The 18,984-nt window shown below is 36.9% G+C and overlaps 1 pseudogene; it reads left to right on the forward strand.

Annotated features, from left to right (window-relative positions):
• The first annotated feature begins 229 nt into the window (after positions 1-229).
• The window catches only part of LOC122042889, a 30,513-nt pseudogene continuing 11,758 nt past the window's right edge, over positions 230-18,984 (forward strand).

Consider the following 18,984-nt stretch of genomic DNA (forward strand, 5'->3'; position numbering starts at 1 on the left):
TTGCAACTTTCCGTTCAATTTGATAGGATGATTTTTTTTTTTTTTAATTTTTTGATAGGATGAATTTTTATCTCAAAATATCGATCGAATGGTAATTTCTTTTTTTGCCTAATATTTTTTATAAAATAAACAAAGAAAAACTTTTCTCAATTTTATTTTCCACCCCTCCAAGTAAACAAGGGCCAGGGGCAATTCCATTTTCGTTCCTTATTTCTCTCTCGCATCCCCGTCCCAGCCTGCCCCATCTCCCGCCAGTCAATCCCTATGGATTCCGTGCTAGCGCAGGAACTGATCGTCGTCGAGCGCGCCACCGATGGCGTCGCCGTCATCACCATCAACCGCCCCGCGTCGCTCAACTCTCTTACTCGTCCGATGATTGTGTCTCTTGCTGGTGCCTTCAGGGAGCTGGATGCCGATCCCACTGTGGGTGCCGTGGTAATCACGGGGAAGGGGCGAGCTTTCTGCTCCGGAGTCGACCTCACGGCTGCACAGGATGTGTTTAAAGGTGACGTCAAGGACGAGGAATCCGATCCCGTGATCCAGATGGAGCGATTTCGCAAGCCCATAATAGGGGCGATCAACGGTTACGCCGTCACCGCCGGTTTCGAAATTTCCCTTGCCTGCGACATTCTCGTAGCTGGAAAGGATACCAAGTTCATCGACACCCACGCAAGGTAACTGACGCTATAATCTCTCCCGGTGATCTAGTTCAATATATACCAAACACCTTGCAACGCTGCATACAATAAGTATCCATATATCTTCTGTTGGACAATCTATTGCCAGAGATTTTTGGAGAAAAATATTGAATTTACAAACTAATTTTAAACTTATCCATTGAGATGATCTAAGTAGATAATCTTATGCTGTTGGCCGATTAGGAAGAGTGCTGCTTCATATCTCCAAGTCTGAAAGTAGAGTGGCCGAGTGGGGAGTTGGAAGCCGAGTTTGGGTCGGGGTCGGAGTCGCCGAGTCGGGAAAGGAATTTGCCGAGGGAGATGCTGAGGTCTGCGTTCAACGCAGTTTTCTTAAAACAGATTCGCCCCACCTCTGATTGTGCTTTGAATTTTTGTTTCTAAGATACAACGGCAGAATCACGCGCATAACTAAGTATTGGTTGTTTGTGGAGAATGCACCATAGTGCTATCGCGAGTAGTTCAATCGAGCGAATGCACTGTTGAGAGGAAAAAATCGAAAACGAAGGTGGAAGAATTCTTATACTTTCGCTTTCGCTTCTCTTTCTCTACGCTTGCTCACGACCTCCTTTTATAGGACGTTTCACCCATAGCTGTAATAAATGACTAAATTATGGCGATTTAATGTTGGGTTTAATGTCAAATATTGTTGAGACATCATGGAATCACCATTAATGGGTTTAATATCAGACATTATTACGGAGACATTACGGAATCACCATTAATGAATTTAATGTCAGACATTATTGTCGACACGTTACGGAATCTCCATTAATGAATTTAATGTCGGCCATTAATTTCAGATTTATGTTTCCATTATACTCTTGATCAGGTAGTAAAAAGATATCTAAGTGGCAAAATGTTGGTTCATTCTCTTAGCCAAATTATACCTTGACCGATCCAGCATTCGACGCAGGTTGTGTTCGCATACAAGTCAACTTGGTTCAGTGCAAATCTGGACCCTAGATTTGCACCCTCTGTGCATCCATGCGTGAGAGATAGTTTCTTCACATGCATTTGTTCGCATCATCAATGTGTGTGCTTTGAAACTTCCAATGTGTGACTAAACCCATACATAAAGGAGTCTTCTTCTTCCTTTCCACCTCCTTTTCCATTCACATTTTTAACAATTCCCTATATAAATGGAAATAAGATATGTAAGCATTCAACAGTTGAGTCCAGTGTAGGACAGGTATGTTTTATCCTTTGAACCTTCTTTTGTGAAGATCTATTTGCTTACTGGCTGACAGTAGACACAATATCCTTGAATTGTTCCGTCGTCTATGTAAGCATTAACATATCTTACCCCGGGCTCTTCCTGTTACAACTCAGTTCTCATGAGTGTATTCGTTCTTGACTATAAACACGCTTGATTCGGTAAGGAACTCTAAGAATTGTGTCTACAATTCTCTTCGAAGTGGTCTCACTTCATTCTCACATAGGCGATCTCTTAAGTGTATTCCACATTACTCTACGGATCATTAAAAGTTGTGTGCTTAACCTCCATCCTTCACTGATCTATTGGGTTGTTCTTCACAGTGAGCAACTTTGTCGATGCAGTTAGGTTGTCCCTTTAAATCTGGTTCTTAGGATCTCCAGTCTGCATAGGTTGAGTTTCCTTTGCACTAACATTTCTCATCGGTATCAAGTCCATCCTTCGCGATGAACTTGCAACCAACTCTCTGTTAAACCCAATGGTTAACGGATCTACTAGGTCATCCTTTGACTTCATATAGTCAACCGTAATAACTCCCGTTGAGAGTAGTTGTCTAATGATATTATGTCTACAATATATATATCTAGACTTACCATTATACATATGATTCTGTATCCGACCAATTGTTGATTAACTATTGCAATGTATGCAAATTACTGGCACAGTTTCAGCCATCTAGGAACATCTTCTAAGAATTGTCATAGTCATTCAACCTCTTCACCACATTTGTCAAGAGGTATAAACTCAGATTCCATCGTGGGTCTGGTTATTATGGTTTGCTTAGAAGATTTCTATGAAATGGATACACCTCCCAGAGTGAATATATATCCACTCGTAGATTTAGAGTCTTTTATGTCAGATATCCAACTCGCATCGCTGTATTCTTAGATCACAGCAGGATATCTTGTATATTGTAGTCCATATTCATGAGTATATCTTAAGTACCCAGTACTTTTGTTATCCCTTTCCAATGCTCAACAATGAGATTACTCGTGTATCTATTCAATTTACTTATTACGTAGGCTAAGTCTGGTCGTGTACAATTCATCAAGTACATCAGACTTCTAATCACTCGAGAGTACTCTATGTGAGAGATACTTTCTCCTTTATTCTTCGATAGACGTTGACTCCTATCTATCAGCGTTTGTGCCAATGCAGTATCATCCTTGATGAATTTCTCAAGAATCTTGTCCATGTAATGTGACTGACTAAGAACAAGTCATTCTGTCGTTTTAAGAATTTTAATTCCTAGAATCACATAAGTTAGGCCCGTGTTTTTCATATCAAATCTTGAGTTCAACATATCTTTAGTGAATATGATTATCTTATTATTATTTCTCATAAGTATGTCATCTATATTCATGTAGACACATTTATCATATTCATTGAATTTGAATTTATATTCCTTCATAGCACTATCAAATTTCTCATGTCACTGTTTTGATACTTGTTTCAAGCCATATAATGACTTCATCAATCTACAAACTTTGTTTTTCTATCTTGGCACAAAAAACCCTTCAGGTTGTTCCATGTAGATTTCCTCTTTTAAATCTCCATTTAGAAAGGTTGTATTTATATCCATCTAATGTATTCCATATTTCATTGACGACAATAACCAACAACACTCTAATGAAAATTATTCTTGACACTGGAGAATACGTATCAAAATAATCAAAGTCTTCTCGTTGTCGGTATCCTTTGATTACCAAGTTGACCATCTGATTTTATTTTCTTCTTGAAGATCGTTTGCTTCCTGAGGAAGATCCACAAGTTCCCACGTGAGATTTTGCAAGATAGAATTTATCTTAGATGTATTATCTCTTTCCAGTGAGGTCTATAAGAAAAGCTTACCGCTTCTGAGTAACTGTGGGACTCACTTTCTAATATAAAAGTGATAAAATCCATTCCATAGGATTTTTCCACCCGAGCTCTTTTACTTTGTCTGAACTCAACCTCAATTAGTTCATCATTATTTTTTTCTTCTTGTGTTTCATATGCCCATTCTGAGGAGCAGGATTTCTCTATTATCGAGTTCTTGCATATATTCGGTATTTGTGACTCATACACAAAAAATCGATACACACTACCATAATGTTCATATCCAATAAATATGCAATTAACAATTTTTGATTCTATCTTAATCCTTTTCGGATCAGACACCAAAACTTTAGTGAGACACCCTATATTCACAAATATTTGTAGGATGATTATCTTCCATTGCACAACTGATAAGCGCTCTTATCTATTTTATTTTGGGGCACCTTATTTAAAAGATAATTAGCTGTTAATACAGCTTCCCCTCACATAAACTCTGGCAGTCTAGAGCTCAGTAGAAGAGCATTTATCATCTCTTTTAGAGTGCGGTTTTTTCGTTCAGTAACTCATTTTGTTGAGGAGTATAAGGAGTTGTTGCTTCGTGTTTAATCCTATGTTTAGCACACAACTCAGCGTACGATGAAGTATATTCATCACCTCGGTCATTTCGAACCATCTTAATTTTTTTATTAATTTGGTTTTCAATCTCATTCTTAAAGAGAATAAATTTCTCTATAGCTTCATCCTTACTTTTGAGAAGATATACATAGCAGTATTTTGTGTTATCATCTATAAAAGTGATGAAGTATTTATTCCCACTTTATGCCGATGTACCTTTGAGGTCGCACATGCCTGAATTAAGCCGAGTGGTTCGCTACTCCTTTTAACATGTTGAAAGGATGACCTTATCATTTTTGCTTCAACATAAATTTCACACTTGTGTCTCAGGTCAAGGTGAATGTTGTTATGCTTTGTATATTAATTAATCTACGCAACATATCGTAATTAATATGTCATAGTTTACCATGCTACAAACACGAAGACTCAAGCATATAAATGGAAGAGTTTGCAATTTTATTAACCTTCGGTGTAATCGCCATTACATTGAGCTTAAACAACCGATCGGGTACATAATCTTTTCCTAAAAACATTCGATTTTTTAGCAAAACAACTCTGTCTAACAAAAAAAATATGGAAGCCATGCTTCCTTAATAGAACTTACAACACATTGTTAAGAGTTAACTCTGTGCCCGAGGTTAGCTTCAGCACTACTTTTCCTTAGCCCATGATGTCCGAGGTTGTTGAGTTCCCCATGAACAGTTCCTCTTTATCTTTGATTTCTTCAAAGTTATGGAGTAGCTTCTTATTGCAGTAGATATGTCGAGTGGCTCCAATATCGATCCACCATTGCTGCGGATTTGAACCCACTATGTTCAGTTTGGAGACTACAACGCAGAGGTCGTCCATTTCTGGTCCCTCGTTTAGGTTGGTTTCCTGCTTTTTTTTTAGCTTTTTGCACTTTGAAGATTTGTGATGGACTCGGCCACAGTTGACAGAGAATTTCTTGCTTATGCCTCCTTTGGGTCTCATCTTGGAAGTTTTGGGTTTTTCCATTTTGAGTTTTGACCGTGCTCGACCATGTCGGTTTTCACCGTAGCCTAAGAGAATGACTTTCTCTCTGAACTCTTGTTGTTTTTTTCAATTTGAAGTCTAACAATAAGTTCTTCCACGTTCATCTCCTTTCGTTTCTGCTTCAGCTAGTTCTTAAAGTTCTTCCAGTCGGGAGGCAGCTTCTCAATGATAGTAGCCACATGGAAGGTTTTACGCAGAACCATACCTTCCGATTAAATCTCGTGCAAGATCACTTGAAGCTTCCGGACTTGGTTGATCACCATCTTGGAGTCAACCATCTTGTAGTCTAGGAATCAACCCACAATGAATTTCCTGGCCCTCGTGTCCTCTGACTTATACTTCTTGTCCAAGGACTCCCACTACTTCTTAGTTGTTCTCTCTGTGCTATACACTACGTACAATGAGTTGACAATGCAATTAAGGATGTAGTTTCAACAAAGGAACTCAAAATGAGTCTATGCCTCCACTTCACTGATGGTCTAAATATCAGCATCCTTAGCATGCTTGGGAGGGTCTTTGGTTAAGAACCAAGCCAGATTGAGTGTGGTCAAGTAGAAGAGTATCTTCTGCTGTCACCTCTTGAAGTTCAACCTAGTGAATTTCTGAGGCCTTTCTCTATGATTGAGTAGAACATTTCCAATCGAGGTGGAGGGGACCTTCATATGATGAGTCTGTTGCACCTCAATGCTTTCTGTGGTCATCTCAATAGTAACAAATCTATTTCAAGATTGTCGGACAATCTATTGCCGGTGATTTTGGAAAAAACATCGAATTTACAAACTAAATTCAGACTTATTTGTTGAGATGACTTAGCAGATAATCTCAAGCTATAGGTCTTGAAAGTCTGGCAGAGCTATTAGGTTGTCAGGAAGATTGTTGCTTCGTATCGTCGAGTCCGAAAGCAGAGTGGCCGAGTCGGGAGTCGGAAGCCGAGTCAGGAGTCAGAGTCGCCGAGTCGGGAAAGAAATTTGTCGAGGGAGATGTCGATGCCTGCGCTCAACGCAGTTTCCGTGAAACAAATTCGCCCCACCTCCGGTTGTGCTTCAAGGTTCTCTCGGGTCGTCTGTTTCCTAAGATATAATGGCAGAACCATGCACACAACCAAGTACTGGTTGTTTTTGGCGAACTGAGAATGCACTTGAGTGTTATCATGAGTAATTCAGCCAAGCGGATGCACGACTGAGCGGAAAGAATCGGGGAACGAAGGTGGAGGATTTTTTTACTTTTGCTTTCTCTTCTCTTTCTCTGCTATTGCTCATGACCTCTTTTTATAGGAGGGCTCATTCATGGCTGCAATGAATGACTAAGTTAGGATAATTCAATGTTGGATTTTATGTTAGCCATTATTGCTGAGACGTTACAGAAACGCCATTAATGAGTTTGATGTTAAACATTATTGCCGAGACATTACGGAATCGTCATTGATGGGTTTAATGTCAGACATTATTGCCAAGACGTTACGAAATAACCATTAATGGGTTTAATGGCAGACATTAATTTCAGATTAATGCTTCCGTTACACTCTTGAGCAGGTAGCAAAAAGAGATTTAGGTGGCAAAACGTTGGTTTATTCGCTTGGACAAATTTTGCCTTTACCGGTCCGACATTTAACGTGCCCACATGAGTCAACTTGGTTCAGTGCAAATCTCGGCCTTGGATTTGCACCCCTGCGTATCTATGTGTGAGAGAGAGTCTCTCCTCATGCATTTGTTCACATCAGCAATGCATGTGCAACAATATAAACCAATCATAGTGCCTTGAAACTTCCATTGTGGGACTAAACCCATACACAAAGGAGTCTCCTTCCTTTCCACCTCCTTTTTCTATTCACATTTCTAACATCTTCAAACCTGTACAACTTTATACAACACATTCCACTGCACTCTATGCAAGATTTCATTGCTAAGAATATTCAAATAAATTAAATATCTTTTTATTATATTAGTTTGAGTTTTTCTTTGATTTCACTCTATTCCTTCCACCTTCCACCCTCTTTTCAATTTAACTATAAATTTATTATTCTCATTTGAATTATCCATCCCATCTCAACTATGTACGGATTTGCTATGAATTAACTAAACACATGGAGGAATATTAGAATGAGTGGTAATGATATAGACAAGACTCCCCACGAGTTCAGTTTCAAATGTTATATTTTTTCTATGATCTATCATCAATTTGTTTTGATCTGAATTTGGTTCCACAAAATTGGCCACTGAATTATTCATTTGTTGGGCCAGGATTGCATGCTTAACCAGTGATAACTTCATACTCTTTAGATACAGATATATCTATATGTCTAATACATATTGAAGATAGGCAATGGACAAAATCTTTGTTCTCAGTAGTACAACTTAATGATTGTTTTTATTGTACTCCCATGAAACTGAGCATTGAGAAGCAAGCTGAATCACAAATGATTTATTAGAAATTTTGAGATTTGCAATTTTGAATGTTCAAATCATTTTTTAAAGTACTGTACATGGACATACAATGTTCTTCGATCTGAAGAGGAATGTATTATCCTTGATTAAGTTTTCATTTACACATCTTTTTCAAGATCTCCATTGAGAAAACTATTTTGGACATGAAGTTTTGACAAAAGGTCAATCATGCAAACGGTGCTATGATTTCCTCATAAACAATTGCCATTTTTTTTTCATATTCTTTTGAGGAAAAAAAATTAGCCTCTTACCATTCATCAAAACTATCAGAATTTTCTGCTTGAATTTTCTATTTAAATATTAATTGAATTTTTAATCAGATTTGAGTTGAGAGGCAAAGATACAAAATGTTTGTACGATTCCTCTTTGAAGTTTGCTCCTCTTTAAAGATCACTTATTTTTTTTTATTTTCCAATGTTGGAGGCTGTTAAATTATTAAAATTAATTTTTCTAGATATTTAATTCTGATAGACATTAATCATTTTATCATGTTAAATTTAGAGTAATGTCTCTTTCTCTAAATCATCACTTCAAAATTTTTCAATGTGGAGAGGAATGTGTTATCCTTCATTAAGGTTTCATTTACACTGCCATTGAGAGCATCATTTTAGACAACATCTAATGAAATTTATGAAGGTCAAAATGCAAATAGTGTTAAGATTTCCTCATAAACAATTACCATAGTTTTATTGTATTCTTCAAAATTCCAAGGAGAATGAAAGTCTAGACCACTAAAAGAGACTTATTGTAGGAGGATTCTCACAAAAATATAGAGTAGACTATTAGGAAATTTTTGGTCCTGTTGTCGAGATAGGCAAGGGCATAGTCTTGAAGCAATTTCCTAGCTACATCTCAAAGTCTCATCCATTATGTTTGCAAACGTAAAAAGACTATAGGTTAATTCAAGTACCTCAAGCTTGGTATAGTAAACTTGCTTAGTAATTTACAATTTAATGGTTATGTTTCCATTTAATTAGATTAAACCTTGTTTGTTAGGAAGGAAGACAATTTACATGATCTTGTTCTTTTATGAGTGAATGATACGATCATCATTAACAATGATGATGAGGTTTCTGAGCTATGCACTAGCCTTTCTATTCATTTTGTTATGAATAAATTGGGTGAGCTAAATCACTATCCTGGTGTGGAAATTAAAAAGATCAAGAATGAAATTGTTGTAGGCCAACAAGAATGCTATAACACGTATTAAAGAAAATTTTGGCTATTTGAGACTTTGACACTCAGCATGAGAGTATGTTTTGTTTCTATTAGGACCACAAGATCTCCCTCTATTTTGAGTTACATAATTTAGCAAGACTTTTGTGAGCCTCTTGAGTTGTCTGGTATGGGTCTTTCTTGCCTGCTTACCTTATTGTCCTCAGGATTAGACCCTTGACATGAAATGTTAGCTGGCTTGGTTAAGAACATTTATGATGTTTAGGGGCAATCAGAGATATATACTATGTGAGACTCTAGGGTGGGTGGGTGTGTTCAGTGCTCGTTAGACTTTCAACACCATGTCATGTATGTAAGGCTCCATATTTGTTGATTGGCTCTCCATATGTCTTTCTTACTAATTTTGGGTTCATTTTACCTGGACTTCTAAAAGAAAAGACATTACATCAAGGGCAAAAGTACTTGGTGGGGTGCAAGCCTCCTTCAATTCTTTGGCAGGTGCACCATTTCTAACATCTGGACATCATCCTTTGGCAGGTTTTCACAGAGAGAGTGTAAGAATTTTCATGGTTCAATGCGAACATACAACAGAGATTAAATAGCTCAGTCATTAACTTGCCTAATAACATCAATCAACCACTTTAAGAATTTGGACAACAGCTCGTTGTGTTCTTGCTGAAGTATCATGTGTGAATCTACACTCTAAGCTATGTAGCTACTCCCCAAGAACTAGGCTTTGATGTTGGGTGTAGGTTGTTAATGGTATCAATACTATTAAGGGTACACAATCCCATGGGGACTAGTTATAAAGACTTGACACATAAGGGCATTTGCAATTCCATACAAAGATATTTGTGTATTGAAAGGTTACACATCTTCCGATCAGGGATTGCCTCCATTGTAGGTGTCCATGTCAAGCACTTGAAATCCTCTTGGGATTGTTTTTTTCTTGGATTTTAAGGGTGAAGGGAGTATGAACCTTTAATATAATGCCAATTCTTCTGGTCTTGTGTTCGTTCCACATAGGCTTCTTGACTTTTCTTGAGCCTTGGGCTTACAAGTTCTTCTCCATCCACAAGATATGTTAGAGTTGTCCTCCAACTTAGATTTCCTTTTGGTGTCATTATTTGTCGCCCTTACTATTAATGGTTTTGACCTTCCTTTTCATATTCTCTTTCCTTCTTCTTGCCTTTCTCAAGGTCAAAGTCAAAATAATGGTATGCAGTTATTTCTTCATAGTCTCTCAGATACCTTTTCCAACCTAGATTATACCTACACCTTTGGTCCTCCACGATTGAAACATTTTCTTGGATTTGGGAGAAAAGATCTTTGTTCTCTAGCCTAGATTTTCATGTATTCTCTTCCTAATTAGGATGTTAAGCTTCCTTTCTTATCTCCATATGACGTGATTTTTTTATGTCAAAATCACAACATAAGAGTGTTGGTGCAATTGTGCTTCAAGTGGTCAGATGTAACCATTAAGTTTTGATATTTGAGCGAAGGGTTTAAATTAGGGCAAAGGGTTTAAGTTAGGCCTTGCCTTATTGTTCTGATGTGTGTTTGAGTGTGCAAGGATTGCAGGAACACACATGGAGCTTGGGCAGCTCGTGGCTTGACATAGTTGAGTGGTTGATGGCTTGCTTGGGATGGTCAAGGTGGCACACTTAGTGGCTTAGAGGTTCATAGAGATTGAGGAAGGATGATATGGGATGTTTGAGGGACCGCAAGACAAGGAGCACTAAGGTTGTGCTGGAGAGCTCTGGAGTATTGACTTGGTGCGACCAAGTTAGCAACAAGGATGAGGTGGATTTGATAGATGAAGGGGTGAAGGATGAGATATGGAGGAGCCATGGGTTTGTGTGCATCAGAGGGACTAAATAACTTAACAAGAGATCACTAAGAGGTGAAGTCAATCTGTGATTATAAGTCTCTGGTGAGCTATAAGCGTGGAGTACTTGTATTGTACCCACGGGGGATGATGGTAGAACTCAACATAGATATACTCGATCTTAGAGGTCGTCATAGTTAGGATCTATAATGCACTAATGAGGGGTAGTAGTTGATTGGTGATTGGGAAATTCAATACCCCGAGTGGATTCAAGGTTTAGGAGTTAATAGTCATCAATCGATGGGTCCAAGGAGCTGGTGGATAAAATGGTTTTGTTCATGGCTAAAGTTGGTAGTTAGCTATGACATAAGTTGACTGATGATAAGTGACTGATGGACTGCTTGCCCATGTGGAAAGTAGAAAGGAGCCGTTGTTGTGCGATAACGGTCGGGTCACGAGGAATAGTAGATTGATGAAGATGAAGTAGTCGACTATCGGGCGGCGACATATACTGGAGGATTGAAGGCTATAAAAGGGGTGCTCAGTGGAGTCTCTAAGGCTCACGAAAATAGGATTGGTTAAGTCTTATTAGAGTTCCTTCCTTCTCTCTATGCCTTCATTGTAGTTCTCTTATACTCTTGTGATTTTAAGAGGTTTCTCCACCTCCCATCATTCTTAAATTTCAGAACCGTCCTCATTGACAACTTATTCACACTTCGAAATTTGTATAGTTTCCTACATCTTTCTAGTCACCTATTTTAATTTTAATTTCTCTCTCCTTATCTCTAACTCCACCCATAATGTCATGGCGGGCCCCAAACTCAGATAAAGGAGGAAGGATGCGTTAGGTCGTCAGCTAACATTAAACTAAGATAAATGTTTAATGAATTGATCCATTAAACTATTATGTTAATGCTAGGTTGTTCCCTGGAAGGAACGCGTTGTAGAGTCCGACTGTAATGTTTCGGCAAAGACCGCTACATCTCTAGAACTCGTGTGTAGTGTTAAATATGCAAGAGTTTACGTTGCAAGATTCGACTGTAACATCTTGGCAAGGACCGCTACATCTCCATGAGAATTTGGATGTAGTGTTAAATAGACAAGAGTTCTCACACCTTAGATTGGATAAGAACAAATATTATAGGAGAACTAATTGTCTAAGATTTGAAATATGAAATATAGAAACCCTTACTGGTAAAGCAATGAAGGTAATAGATATGATGATTAGGAGAAAAATTAGTATATTGAGTGTATAAGAGACAAAATGGGTAGGCGAAAAAACAAAGATGATAGAAAACTCAGGTTTTAAGTTATGGTACATAAGAAATAGTAAAACAAGAAATGGAGTGAGTATTATGATAGATAATTTGTTAAAAAAAGTTGTAGGAGTAGTTAGAAAGATGATAGAATTATAGCTCTTAAAATAATAGTGGCGAAAAAAACTATGAGCATAATTAGCATATATACACCTTAAGTAGGATTAGATACAACATCCAACAACAACATCCAAGCCTTTTCCCACTAGGTGGGGTCGGCTGTATGAATCCTTTTACGCCATTGAGCTCTATCTCCTATTATATCATTATCTATATTTAAATAAATTTTATCTTGTTTTATTGTTGCTAACTAAGTCTTTTTTGGTCTTCCTCTTCCTCGTTTGATATGCATATTTATCATAGTTTCACATCGCTTAACTGGAGCATTTATTGGTCGTCTAAGTACATGTCCGTACCATCTTAAACGTGTCTCTCGGAGTTTTCTCTCAATAGATGCAATTCCGACTTTCTCTCTATCGCCTCATTTCTTATTTTTTCATCTTCGTACGCCCACACATCCACCTTAACATCCTCATCTTCGCAACTCTCATCTTCTCTCGTATACTCAAGTCATAGTTCAACATTCAACTCCATATAACATAACATAACAGGTTTTATAAAACTTCCTTTAAGCTTTAGAGATACCTTACAATCACAAAGAAGTCCTCCTTCATTTCAACCATCTTGTTTGTATCTTATGTAAAACATCTCTATCAACCTCTTCATTCTTTTGCAAAAACAAACCTAGATACTCAAAGCTCTAAGTTAAAGGTAACTCGCCATCTTCTATCTTAATAATTGTTTTACTATGTCTATAACTACTAAACTTAAATTTCATATGTTCTGTTTTTATTCTTATCTTAAAATATGCATCCAAGAGAATTTAAGATTTACTCCTTCACGTGTCTCATCTACCAAAATAATATCATCTGCAAATACAACATACCATAGTACCACGTCTTACGAATATCCAATGAGTTCATCCATAATTAGTGTAAAAGATAGGGACTTAGATCTGATCCTCGACGTAACCCTATCTTTATGCGAAATGCTTCGGTTAATCCATCTCAAGTCTTTACTCTTATCGTTACATCCTCATACATATCCTTAATTAGTTCAATATACGCTACGCTAACACCTCTCTTTTCAAAATTCGCCATATAATTTCTCTTGGGACTCTATCATACGCTTTTTCTAAGTCAACATAGATCACAATAAGATCTAACTTGAATCTTTGACAATATCAAAACTCAAGTTCGATTCTGGTCGACCCTGCACCAACATCGCAGACATATCTGAACTTTGAACCAGTTATTGGGTCCCACAAATCTAGTTAGATTTCAGTCTAGTGTCAGGTCCTTCAGACCAGTCAACTCCTGCACACTTGGTAGAAATGTTAGAAAAACAATACATCTAACTTTAATCTATTTATCATATATTAAAACTTGATTATCAGTGCAACTTGCACCAATAGTTTTCCTAGGCACTTCCATACCTCTATTAAAATATCATCTGGTCCAATGATTTTTCTAGTATGGATCTCATTTAAAGCTTGTTTTACTTTTCAAGTTTCAATTCTACGATAAAAATTTAAATTTCTATACTCATTCGACCTAATTAAATTACCCAAGTTAAGTTGGTCTCCTAAACCTTCATTAAAAGTCGATGAAAATATCTCTTCCACCGCTCTTTTATTTCTTCATCGCTACTAATACCCTATTACATTCATCTTTAATACATTTTATTTGACTAAGATCTTGTTTTTCTTTCTCTCACTTTAGCTATTCTATAAACGCTCTTTCCCTTCTTTTGTATCCAATTTTTGATATAACCGCTCAAAAGTTTCATTTTTCGCTTCACTCACCACTTTCTTAGCTTCTTTCTTATCAGATATTTTTTAAGTTTTCCTCATTCTTACAAATATATAATTCTTATAAGCTATTCGCTTTTCCTTCACTTTCTCAGACTTTCTCATTCCACCACCAAGATTCTTTACTTACGCAGACACGCCTCGACTCACCGAGGACACTCTTAGCTACTATTTTAACTTGATACCATCTTATCCCACGTCAGACAGAATCACTGTATATTTCACCTAACGCTTGGACTTATCTCTCTCCTTAAATATACGTTGCTTCCCATCCTTTAACTTCCACCACTTAATTTGTTGAATCATATATATTTTCTTTCTATCGATACTATGTTTAGGCGATATCCAACACTACTACCCTACGTTGGTAGTTAAGCTTTGGACGACTTTCTAATCTAATCTTACAAATATTTCTATCCTTCTTCCTAACCATAAGAAAGTCAATTCATGATTTATTATTCCCACTTTCGAACGCGACTAAGTGTTCTTCTTTCTTAAAAAACGATTAGCTAATAAGGTCATATGCCATCGCAAAATCTAATATAGTTTTCCTCCTCATTCCTCGCTCCAAACCCATAACTCCCATGCACTCTCATATTCCTCATTTTCACTCCGATACGCCCATTTGTGATCACCTCCTATTAAAACCTTTCATTCGTGAAATATTTCTAATTAGTATATACGCAATTACGCTCATAGCTTCGCCACTATTATCTTAAGGGCTATAATTCTATCCCCTTTCTAACTACTCCTACAACTTCATCCTTTAACAAACTATCTACAATAATACCCACTCCATTTCTTTGTTTTACTCTTTCCAAGGTACTATAACTTAAAACCCGAGTTCTCTATCATCTTCGCTTTTCCTCACCGTCCATTTTGTCTCAGACACAAAATATTAATTTTTCTCCTAATCATCATATCATGGTTCAATGCGAACATACAGCAGAGTTTCAATAGCTCAGTCATTTACTTGCCTAATAACATCAATCAACCACTTTAAGCATTTGGTCAACAGCTCGTAGTGTTCTTGCTGAAGTATCATGTGTGAATCTACACTCTAAGCTATGTAGCTACTCCCTAAGAACTAGGCTTTGATGTTGGGTGTAGGTTATTAATGGTATCAATACTATTAAGGGTACACAATCCCATGGAGACTAGTTATAAAGACTTGACACATAAGGGCATTTGAAATTCCATACAAAGGTATTTGTGTATTGAAAGGTTACACGTCTTCCAATCAGGTGTTGCCTCCATTGTAGGTGTCCATGTCAAGCATTTGAAATCCTCTCGGGATTGTTTTTTTCTTGGATTTAAGGGCGAAGGGAGTATTAACCTTTAATATAATGCCAATTCTTCTGGTCTTGTGTTCGTTCCACATAGGCTTCTTGACTTTTCTTGAGCCTTGGGCTTACAAGTTCTTCTCCATCCACAAGATATGTTAGAGTTGTCCTCCAACTTAGATTTCCTTTTGGTGTCATTATTTGTCGCCCTTACTATTAATGGTTTTGACCTTCCTTTTCATATTCTCTTTCCTTCTTCTTGCCTTTCTCAAGGTCAAAGTCAAAATAATGGTATGCAGTTATTTCTTCATAGTCTCTCAGATACCTTTTCCAACCTAGATTATACCTACACCTTTGGTCCTCCACGATTGAAACATTTTCTTGGATTTGGGAGAAAAGATCTTTGTTCTCTAGCCTAGATTTTCATGTATTCTCTTCCTAATTAGGATGTTAAGCTTCCTTTCTTATCTCCATACCTTCTCTCTATGCCTTCATTGTAGTTCTCTTGTACTCTTGTGATTTTAAGAGGTTTCTCCACCTCCCATCATTCTTAAATTTCAGCACCGTCCTCATTGACAACTTATTCACACTTCGAAATTTGTATAGTTTTGTACATCTTTCTAGTCACCTATTTTAATTTTAATTTCTCTCTCCTTATCTTTAACTCCACCAATGATGAATTACATTGTCATGGCTGGTGCCAAACTCAGATAAAGGAGGAGGGATGCGTTAGGTCGTCAGCTAACATTAAACTAAGGTAAATGTTTAATGAATTGATCCATTAAACTATTGTGTTAATGCTAGGTTTGTTCCCTGAAAGGAACACGTTGTAGGGTTCGATTGTAATGTTTCGACAAAGATCGCTACATCTCCAGAACTTGGGTATAATATTAAATATGCAAGAGTTCACGTTGCAAGGTTCGACTCAACATCTCGGCAAGGACCGCTACATCTCCATGAGAATTTGGATGGAGTGTTAAATAGACAAGATTTCTCACACCTTAGATTGGATAAGAACAAATATTATAGGAAAACTAATTGTCTATGATTTGAAATATGAAATATAGAAACCCTTAATGAAGGTAGTAGAGACGATGATTAGGAGAAAAATTAGTATATTGAGTGTATAAGAGACAAAATGGATAGGCAAAAAGGCAAAGATGATAGAGAACTCAGGTTTTAAGTTATGGTACATAAGAAAGAATAAAACAAAAAATGGAGTGGGTATTGTGGTAGATAATTCGTTAAAAGAAGTTGTAAGAGTAGTTAGAAAGAGGATAGAATTATAGCTCTTATCATCATGGGCGGAGTTAGTAGGATTAGATGAAGATACCAAATCAAGATTTTGGGACGACTTAGATGAAGTATTACAAAATATTTCATAAAATGAAATGATTTTAATAGGAAGCGATCTTAATGGATATGTTAGAGTGAAAAATGAAGAATATGAGAGGGTGCATGAAAGTTATGAGTTCGGAATAAAAAATGAAGAGGAAAAACTATATTAGATTTTACCATAGCATATGATCTTATACTAGCTCATACGTTTTTAAAGAAAAGTGAAGAACATTTAGTCACGTTCAAAAGTGGGAATAATAAATCCAAAATTGACTTTCTTATGGTTAGGAAGAATGATAGAAAAATTTATAAAGATTGCAAGATCATCCTTGTAGAAAGCTTAATTACCCAATATAAATTAGCAGTGTTGGATATATGCTTCAATCATAGTATCAATAGAAGAAAAATATATACGACTCATGGAATTAAATGGTGGAAGTTAAAGGATTGGAAGTAAAACATATTTAAGTAGGAGTACAAGCATTAGGTGAAATATATGGTGACTCTAATATGATATGGGATAATATGGTAACAAAACTAAAAATAGTAGCCAAAAGTATACTGGGTGAGTCAAAGGGATATGCACCACCAAGTAAGAAATATTGGTTGTGGAATGAAAAAGTACAAGAGAAAATGAAGGAAAAACAAATAATATCAAGAATTAGATATTTGTGGACACTTGAGCAAAGGATCGTCTAAGATTCTTTAGGAGGCTTAACTAAAAGATTATTAGTGGATTCTTGAAAAAATTCAATTGATGTAATCACTCATGCATGTATGTTGTATGTTCTGGGAGGATTGCTGATACAATCTAACCAAGCAGGTGTGTTGCATGGTTTTGATGTTTGAAGTATGTTTAAGTATTTGCTGTGATCTGATGTTATGTCAAATGTGCAGTAGTAGATAAACAAGAGATGTCGGATGCTAGGTAAATGGACATGGTGGAAGCCCTAGTAGACATGGGATGTCGGATGCTAGGCAGATTCTTAGCAAGCATGGGATGTTGGATTCTAGGTGGAGTAATTGCAATAAGGGTCTTAGCAAGGAAGACCTGGAGTGGTAAGATTCCAGGCACAGAAGTCCAGTTGGCATGGTAGTCTCCTGTCATTAGGTAAATCTCTAACCTGAAAGTTTTGAGATCATGTAATCTTGAGACGATCAACTCGTACATGGGTTGAGTCATGGTGCCTTAGTTGACTAATACTGAGGTAAAAAATCTATGTTGCACCGGGAGAGTACAAACTCTGAATTCGAACAAGTTTGGTTTTATGGTATGAGATGACTGTGGGGACTATTCAAGTCGACTGATCGATACCACGAATGACTTGAGATTTATGGTTTGTATGTAGTTGACTGCTGTGCATGTACAGTTGACTGATGGAAACTGTAGTATGTTTGAATTTGAGGTTTAGAATGAATGTGAGCTGAATGTTGAACAATTGACTCGGTAAGTCAATTAATGAATTTTGAAAGGGAGGAGATTGTTAAGCAGTTGACTAGGAGAGTCGACTGTTAACTTGTAGAAAGGAATGGAATGTTTGTAAGTCGACTCCGGAAGTCCACTCTTCAGCAACACAGTCGATTGTAGGAGTACATAATCAATTGGAGACAGAATTAAAAGTTGATCTGTCTAATCTCAAAGATTTCTACATGCTATGAATTTAGCTAGATACGATAAGGTTAAAGTGATCAACTGATTGATGAAGTATGTTCAGTCAATTGATGGTAAAGTCATAAAAGATGTTGTCTCTGCTGCATTGCTCTATTGTTCTCTGTGCTAAAGTTCTTTGTTGTGAGGACCTTGATCTACATGCAAGATATTTTTATCCTTCTTTCGATCTATAATTAAAAGGAAGGAATTGTCTTACAAATTCAGAGGATCTAGATCTCACTTTTGTAAATCTCTGTAAAGTATATTTTATTTATATTTCATTAGTCTTTTGTGCTTAAACCTACATCTCTTGTTAAGATGTAAAACTGTTATATTGTAAGAGGTTTCTTCTACCTCCGCTGAGGCCCAGAAGAAGAAAGTGAAATTTGCAGTGAGGATTATAGGATCGTGGAGTAGCAGCCTAAGGGTTATGAATGACATTGAACCCTTGTGTCTTGTGTTTGTGGTGTGTCTATATTTGTGGCGCATTGCTTAGTTGTTTATTTTTACTTCTTCCTACATCTCTTGTTAAGATGTAAAACTGTTATATTGTAAGAGGTTTCTTCTACCTCCGCTGAGGCCCGAAAGAAGAAAGTGAAATTTGTGGTGAGGACTATAGGATTGTGGAGTAGCAACCTAGGGGCTATGAACGACGTTAAACCTTGTGTCTTGTGTTTATGGTGTGTCTATATTTGTGTTGCATTGCTTAGTTGTTTATTT

This window comes from Zingiber officinale, chromosome 2A (genome assembly GCF_018446385.1).
Source record: "Zingiber officinale cultivar Zhangliang chromosome 2A, Zo_v1.1, whole genome shotgun sequence".
NCBI lineage: Eukaryota > Viridiplantae > Streptophyta > Magnoliopsida > Zingiberales > Zingiberaceae > Zingiber > Zingiber officinale.